The sequence below is a fragment of the Lactuca virosa genome, chromosome 5, assembly GCF_052849685.1.
Source record: "Lactuca virosa cultivar CGN04683 chromosome 5, Lactuca_virosa_CGN04683_v6, whole genome shotgun sequence".
Classification (NCBI taxonomy): domain Eukaryota; kingdom Viridiplantae; phylum Streptophyta; class Magnoliopsida; order Asterales; family Asteraceae; genus Lactuca; species Lactuca virosa.
Genome location: NC_136430.1, coordinates 34376543 through 34385335, shown reverse-complemented (window position 1 = coordinate 34385335; position 8793 = coordinate 34376543).

Sequence of the window (8793 nt, the reverse complement as noted above, 5' to 3'; positions counted from 1 at the left end):
GAGGATGAGGAAGCAGAAGCATCAGCCTTGGTAGACATCTGTAAAGAAATTAGTTTTAGTTAGTTAACAATAATCCTTAATAGAGAAACCCAAAATAAAATATTATGGCTACGATCCAACAATATAATTCACAACTTAGAAAAGGCATGCAGTAATCTAATTGTAAATTTTATAAAGGTAGGTAAATGACGATTACCAATTCCATCGATAGAAAACGAAATTTAAACGAAATTAAGTTTAGCAAAATTTCTAGGTCTTTTGAGATTCATTAAAACTATTCAATTGCATGTTTAATCTCAAATTATGCTTTTCTATTTGTAACTGGGATACCGAGGATCACAAACAAGATGTTAATAACAATTTAAATGTGCTTGGTAACCTCAATGTCGTTTATCATCTCATTTAATGTGCTGGTAAACCACACACGCTCCATTAACAATGATAAGTTATGAGATACACATTACTAATCTTTATTAGTCCTTATTAGTGTGCTGGTTAACGACACACGCTCCACTAACGACTTATAAAGTGTAATATGCAATTTCATGGGTTAGCATACAAATTTACATTTTTTATAAAGTAAATAACATTGGGATTTTTTATAAAAGGTTTAGTTACTTTTAATAGCATTATACTTTTAATGAGAACTAGTGTCCTATCAAATCCATTCCATTTGACTAACGACTCTCCACCATACAAGAGAGCGGTAAGTAAGAGTCTATACCCAATGGCGGTTATTTTGTAGGCAGCTTCCTCAGATTCCCCTTCTATACAGCTTCGTGAATGAGGCATACTAGCGATTTGACCGACTTTAGTCTTATACATATAGTAATAACTAAGCTTTTAATTTTACGTATAGTATAAGGTGTATGTTAAACGTTTCAAAATACTAGGGTTTATATTTTAAATTTTGAAATTAATATTCAATTAATTAAATTTAAAATAAATTAATAATGATTTAATTATTATCTTTTAATTAACAATTAATCAAATAAATTAAATCAATTAAGTATTATCAAATTAATTAATCAAATAATTTAAAACTAATCCTTACCCTCTAATTTTTGGAAATTAGGGTATAAGATTTATCCAATTTTATAATTATCCATTTTAATCAAATTAAACTAACAATTATCCAAAATATGGAAACCCTAATAACTTACCATTTTCGAAAATACTTGCGGAGGAAGGCTAGGGTTTCAAAATCCTAGCCCTAATTATTGGAATCCAAGGGGTGGAGGCTAGGGTTTCTAAAACCCTAGTCATAATCGAAATTATGTCCTTTTAGGGTTTAATTTCAATAAACCCTAATTGATCTAATCTTCTATTATAGTTATTCAACAGAAAACAAATGAAATGCTCTGATATCACTAATGAGATTTAGGTATACAAACAAAAATAAAACTCTTACGTTTTCATGCAACCTAAATAGGATCTATGTTTTCTCTATTGAACCTATAACTAAGAACATCAAAAAGAACCCTAAAACCCCTAGGATATTTTTGATATTTAGAGGAGAGGGTTTTAGGATTACATACATTTTAGTTGTTATAGCAAACAACTAGAATTCTCCTTTATTAATCTCTTGGAAGCAAGCACCACAAGTGGCGTGCCTCTAATGGAATCAGACCCAAGCTAGCAAGAGGATAATATAAGGGAGAGGAGAGGGGGAAGAAATTTTCTTCCAAGGCTTGTAGAGGGAAGGGATGGACGAAAACAAGGGCTAGGGGTTCCTTATATAGTTGAGGAAACTTGGTGTCAAAGCTAGGGTTTAAGGGATAAGCCCTAGATTCCCTTGCTTGGTGACCAACCAGTCCAATCCCCTTATCCAAGGGGCCTTGGACGAAATCTTCTAGGCTTGCCCTAGAGATTTTCGTCCACCTCATTCCATGCGGTTCTAGAGCCTTCCTTTCTCAACTATCAATAAATAACCAAACAACCCTTATACTTTTATATAATCCAATTAATCCCAAAATTATTTGCAATTAATTTCTGATTTATTATTAATTAAATAATATGAGTTCTAGTTAATATATTATTTTCATAACACATTAATAAACCATCTATTTAATTTATTATTCACATAATAAATTAATATCTCTAACTCTAAAAATCATCATGTCCGCTTACTAGGTTTGAGGGCAACCCAAAAGGACTGTGATACTATCAATTCAAGAATATACCAGTTTGAGTTATGGGCTTAGACACCTAATCCAACAGTTTTCAAAAAAAATTTGATTGGCAGGGAGTAAAAGAAAGTGTGGAAGTGGAGCATGAGAGGATGAATTTGATCATAGGAAATAAGCGATCTACACCTGCTACCGAGATTGGGACTTATCATCTTATGCTTAGTAGTGATGTTAGTTTAGATTTGATAGGTTGTTGTTATTCGTCAGAAATGATGCGAAGCATTATTTCATTTCATGCATTGTTCAGACAAGGTTTTCGCTACTCGTTTAATGATTTGAATGGTTTAATTTTAGTTTATAAAAATGGTGCTTTTATATTTAAAGCTTTACCTTGTAATGGTGTGTATGAAAATGTGACTTGTGTTGATAGCTTAGGCAATAGTTTATTTCACATTGATTCGTCTAATGGTTTCGACAATGCATGATTGTGGGATTGTCGTTTTGGACATATTAACAAGAAATGCATCGCCCAACTCCAAAAGGATGGAGTCTTGGAATCATTTGACCTAAGGTCAGATGATGAATGTGAATCTTGTCTTTTGGATAAGATGATAAAATCACCTTTCGTTGGATCTTGTGAAAGAGCTGAAGGTTTGTTCGATCTCATACATACAAATGTGTGTGGACCCTTCAGATCCACCAGAAGATATGCTAATCGGTTTTATGTAATGTTTACAAATGATTATAGAAAGTATGTTTATATCTACTTGAAAAAACATAAATCAGACACCTTTGAAAAGTTCAAAGAATTTAAACATGAAGTCGAGAATCAATTAAGCAGGAAGATAAAGAAGCTCTGATCTGATAGAGGAGGAGAGTATCTTAGTATCGAGTTCCATGACTACCTCAAGGAATATGGAATAGTTTCACAACTGACCCCTACTAGAACACCACAACTTAATGTTGTGGCTGAGAGGCGTAATCGAACCTTGTTGGATATGGTTCATTCCATGATGAGTCGAGCCACTCTTCCCATCTCTTTCAGGGGTATGCCTTAGAGACAGTCGCCCATATCCTCAATCTCGTCCCTACTAAGAAGGTTGCCAAAACACCTCATGAGATGTGCATGGGGAAAGTTCCCTTGTTGGCACATATCAAAGTCTGGGGTTGTGAAGCTTTCGTTAGATGAGAGACTCTTGACAAGCTAGAACCTAGAAGTGTGAGATGTATTTTCATTGGCTACCCACAAAATTCCTTTATATATTTGTTCTACAAACCTAGTGAGAACGTGGTCTTTGTAGCATAAAGTGGAGTCTTTACAAGAGAGAGCTCATATGCAAAGAGGATAGTGGGATCACAATTGATCTTGGAGAGATTCAAGAGTCAACCAATGAAGGAACATTAGAAGACGCTAGCACTCAACCAGAGGAAGAAATTACAGTTGAGCCAGTTGAAAATTCATTGCCTGTTCATCATTCTAATAGAGTTAGCATGCCACAAACTTTATATGGCCTCCATATAACGTCATATGGTGATACGTTTATTAGTGATTTAAAACTGGTAAATTTGTATGATTCATCTAACTATAAGGAAGTTATGGCAGGCCCTGAGGCCACCAAGTGGAAAGAGGCAATGGACAACGAGATTAAGTCCATGTATGACAACCAAGTTTGGAATTTGGTGGATCAAGAACTTGGTCGAAAGATAGTTGGTTGGAAATAGATCTTTAAGAAGAAGACATACATGGATGGGAATGTGCACACAATTAAGGCACGGATGGTTGCGAAGGGCTTTACTCAAACCCCAGGGATTGATTATGATGAGACCTTCTCACTAGCGGCCAAGATAAAGTCTATTAGGATAATGATCGCCATAGTTGCCTTTCATGATTCTGAAATTTGGCAAGTGGATGTCAAAACTGCTTTCCTTAATGGGAAGTTGGCTGAAGATGTTTACATGAGTCATCCAGAGGGTTTTGTTGATGCAAAGTTTCATAATATCATGTGTAAGCTCGAGAAATCCATCTAGGGATTGAAACAAGCATCTCGTAATTGTAATCTTTGCTTCCATGAGAAAGTCAAAGAGTTTGGTTTTCTAGGAGTGAGGATGACTCATGTGTGTATGCCAAATCTAGTGGGACTATAGAAAATTTCTAGTATTGTATGTTGATGACAAACTATTCATAGTAAAAGACATTCCAACCTTACAAGAAGTGAAATCTTGGCTTGGAAAGTGTTTTGCTATGAAGGATTTAGGAGATGCAGCTTATATTCTAGGATAAGAATTTTAAGAGATAGAGAGAAAATACTAATTGGACTTATTCATAGTACATACTTGGACAAGGTACTAAAATGGTTAGTATGGAAAATTCCAAGAAAGGAGAGCTACTTATTCAAAGCAATGTCAAGTTGAGTAAGACTCAAAGCCCAAGTATGGATGAAGAGATAGCTGATATGACTTGAGTTTATGCTTCGGATATAGAATCAATCATGTACGCAATGACATGTACTCACCCTGATGTATCTTTTTCTTTAGCAAGGCCAGACACTATACGGGAAATCCTGGCAGAGCTCATTGGACAACAGTTAAGAAAATTCTCAAGTATTTGCGAAGGACAAAGGAGATGGTTCTAATTCTTGGTGGCAGTGACACGTTGAAAGTGACTGGGTATACTGACGCTAGCCTTCAAATAGACATAGACAAGTTTTTTTTCTCAATCTGGCTGGGTGTTTACATTAAATGGTGGAGCAGTTACTTGAAAAAGTTCCAAAAAAGACACGGTGGCTGATTCTACGTGTGAATCAGAGTACATAGCGGCAAGTGAAGCATCAAAGGAAGCGGCTTGGCTGAAGAACTTGATGGGTTGAAAACTATTTTAGATCGATAAGATTCATAACAAATAATACAGAAACCAAACCAAAGAACAAACACAGAATGAATCAAACAGATGTCGAATGATTAATACAGCAACACCTCAGAAGAGCTCGATGAAGAACTTCTGTTGTAGAGGTGTGCTAGGGTTATAGTACTTGTTGAACAAATTAATCCAGAAGCGTAATTAATATAATGCATGCATGCACTATGTATATACTAAACCCTAAACAAAGCACGGCTGGACAGGCCCAGACCGAGTATACAAATGGACCTAAGAGCTAAGCCCAATGACGCAATCTCTTCGACTCAACAATCTCCCCCTTTGCGTCAATTGGGGCGAGAGATCAAGTTGGTTGAGCAAGAGTTCTTTTCTTCACCGTCTTGAATAACTTCGGTATGATAGCAAGTAGAGTTTGGCGAAAAGAAATGTACCACCGAAGCATTTTCGTAAAGTTCTTCTTATCATTCTCAGTGTTCTATTTACACCTGTGTATAATATCAAGAATGTGCTCCAAACATGTAGTGGAGAACAGGTGTTTATCGTCGAGAGCGAACACAAATCTTTGACCTTTGCCTCGACTGAACATAACGGTGTGATATTTTGAATCAATTTTGCCCATCTGCATTCTGTTCACATCGCCAATCTTCCCAATCGGTTTGACAGAGGGGTTCTTCATTAAGACGCTTGCAATCTCTTGATCCATCTTTGCAACCTCCATGATGTAACAAGATAACACTCTCTTGATGTGATCAATAATTGGCTCATACTGTTGTTGATCAGTCGGTAAAATGTTGTTGAGAAGGATGCAATCAAGTGGATTTAGATTCGGTAGATCGGCCAATGAGATCATATGGACCGAATTGTCTGATCCTCGGGTCACTTTGAATTTGACATTTAAAAACAAACCCGCAGGAGTCGGTTTCAATTCCTTAACTGATGTAATATTTTGAGTGTTCCATGTCAGGTATGGTGGTTGAGAGAATTCAAGATAGTAATTGATTAGATCTCGATCAACCTTCGGATCAGGAGAAGGAACATTGGCAATTGAATCGAAACAGTGAAATACAAAGGCTTTTCGGGTGATAGGCATGTCAAATTGAGAATCCTTTGTATTCTCACAGTCAAAAGAAACGACTAATTCAAGCCAATGAGTGCTAGGGGAATTAATCGCTTCCTTGATCAATTCTCCACTGACCACAGTGGAAAGAGAGCTTGTCTACAAACCAAGGTGTCATGAGCATCTTTCTCTCTTTTCTCCCTTTCTTCTTCAGTAACCTCCTTTTCTGCATTCTGACCCATAATACCCTTCCCTTTGTCCTTGACACTAAGACCCGAAGCTTCATTACCCTTCGGTTTAGTGGTGACTTGTTGTTTGGGAGGATTTTGCTGATCTTCTCCCCCTTGTTGCGGAGTAACAATTGGCTCCGTCACACCCTCAATTCGGCTCAAAATTTCGAGAGCAGGAAGTAACTTCTTAGTTAAGTGGTTTCGAACCGAGAGAGTTAGAACCAAATCATGGGCATTGACCAGATTGGAGAGAATGGCAAAGACATCAGAAACACAGCTTTTGATGACAGCTCGCTCCGTTTTTAGTGAATCAATCTCCTTATTCGCCTGGGTTAGCTGAACAGACTGAACTTCAAGCAAAGTAGTTTTGCGAGCAAGTTCATCCTTAATTTTGTTCTCGATGGCAAGGTCAGCTTGAAGTGTGTCAAGGATAATGGTGATAGAGGACAGAAGAGTGGTTTGATCTGCTTGAAGACTGGTTTGCACCAAATCAAATTTGTCTTTCTCAGCCTGAAGAGATTTGGAAAGAGACTCAATAGCAGTGTTAACCTTGTTGGCGTTAGTCTCTGCAGCTCCTTTAAGAGAATCTAGAAGAAGCTTGGCATCTGAAATTAATGTGGCGACGTCTTCTGATGCTTTCTTACATGACAAAGAGGATGCATCCACAGCCTTGGTTGCCTTCTGGATAGACTCATCATGTTGTTTGAGGGATGTTTCGATTAGGGCTTGAATAGTAGTATCCGAGTAAGTTGATGTGGAGGAAGAGGAAGATGAAGCGAGCAGCTTCTCAAGTTTTTCATTGAGATCTTTTAAGTGTCGCTTTGTAAGGGGAGCATCATCATCATCCTCACTTAGAACTCTATAAGGGTTGTAGTAATAAGATTCAAATTCAACATCTTCTCCACCAAGAACTGGGAAAGAGTCTGTGGAAGGAGATGGTGAAATTGGTTTGGAAGTGACAGGGGTTTCGGTTCCTGAGGTAAGTGCCCCCATATCATATACGTTGACATGAACCGTAGGTTCGGGTGTGGTGGTTGTTGTTGAAGTTGCTTGAGTGAAGATCGGTGGAGGGAGAGGTGCAGTGGAGGTAGGCTGAGAAGAAGCTGGTGGTGGAAGCAGTGCAATGGAAATAGGTACTGTAGTATGAGATGGAGAAGGAGGAGGAGTTGGAATTGAATCATTAAGTGGTACCTCGGGAGATGGAGAACGTGGAGGCGAATCTCCTCTCGGTGATCCGTCGAGGTGAGTATCTTCACCTTCGGCTGATATCTCTTGATCGTGATCAGAAGGAACGAAATTTGAATCACTAGGCGAATCTTTCTTCGGTTTTCTTGCCATCTTCTTCACCTTTCACTTCTTTGGGGCAGAAGGAGCTTCTTGTTCGGCCTTATGCTTTTTGGGCGTAGAGGCTTTGGAGGATTGACCTTCTTTCTCTGGCTTCTTTTGATCAGCCTTCTTCCCACGTTTTGCTGGCCTGTCAGCTTCATCAAGGGATTTCTGCATCTCGGGAGTGAGTTGTCTCGGTCCTGACGAAGGAAGATTTTTGTATTTGTTGATGACCTTGCTTTCGGCAGAGACACACCGATACATTGATTCGGGAATAGAACCAACAAACAAGAATTTGGTGGTATCGGAGACAATGATCGTGGTGGTGTGGAAGGTGCCAATTGACGATCTCAGTGCATCATCCATGATAGGAACATTAAACTTCTCAATGGCCCATTGAGTGACAAGGGTCCAAAACCTGCCACATGAGATTTCATAGTGTCGAGAAGAAGAAATGAGGCTTTGTACCAGTTGGGACCATAAAATGGATCCATAGTCCAAGTTGATGTCGTGATAAAGACCATATAGTAAGATCATGAATGCCTTGCTAGCCCCATCTAACCCAGCAACCCTTTCAGCAAATGCCTTGAAAAGAAGGGTAAATAATCCGTTTCACTGTCATGGAAGGCAAGATTTCTTGGACTTGGTCACCGTTGTAAGAAGATCAGTATACCCCATATCATAAAACATTGTGAAAAGCTGAGTCGTAGATATGGAGTTAGGATTAACCAAGGAATCATCAGAATCTAGCCCTAACAGGGAGCAAAATCGTACTTTGGAGACGAAATTTTTGTGATTGAAAATCTCAAAGAAAATGTGTTCCTTATTTTTGTCATAAGAAGCTATTGTATAGACTTGAGAGAGCAAAGACATCGGAACTGATTCCACCTGGGTCATAGCGATCACGAGTGGTGAATATTTGAGGCATTCAACCACTTGGAGCATATAAGGATCATAAAGAAAAGGATTCAGATCGATAATCAGGTTCTAGTTGGGCTTGATGGACAACAAAGAGGATGAGGCAGTTTGTTCATGAACGGATGAAGATTCAGCCAATGTTGTAGGTGTGAAGAAGAAGATGAATAGTAGAAATTCGCCGGTGTGTTCTTGAGAGAGTTTGGAAGTGGTAAAGTGGTACAAGGGGTGTGAGAAAACTTTATATACCATTTCCAGGAG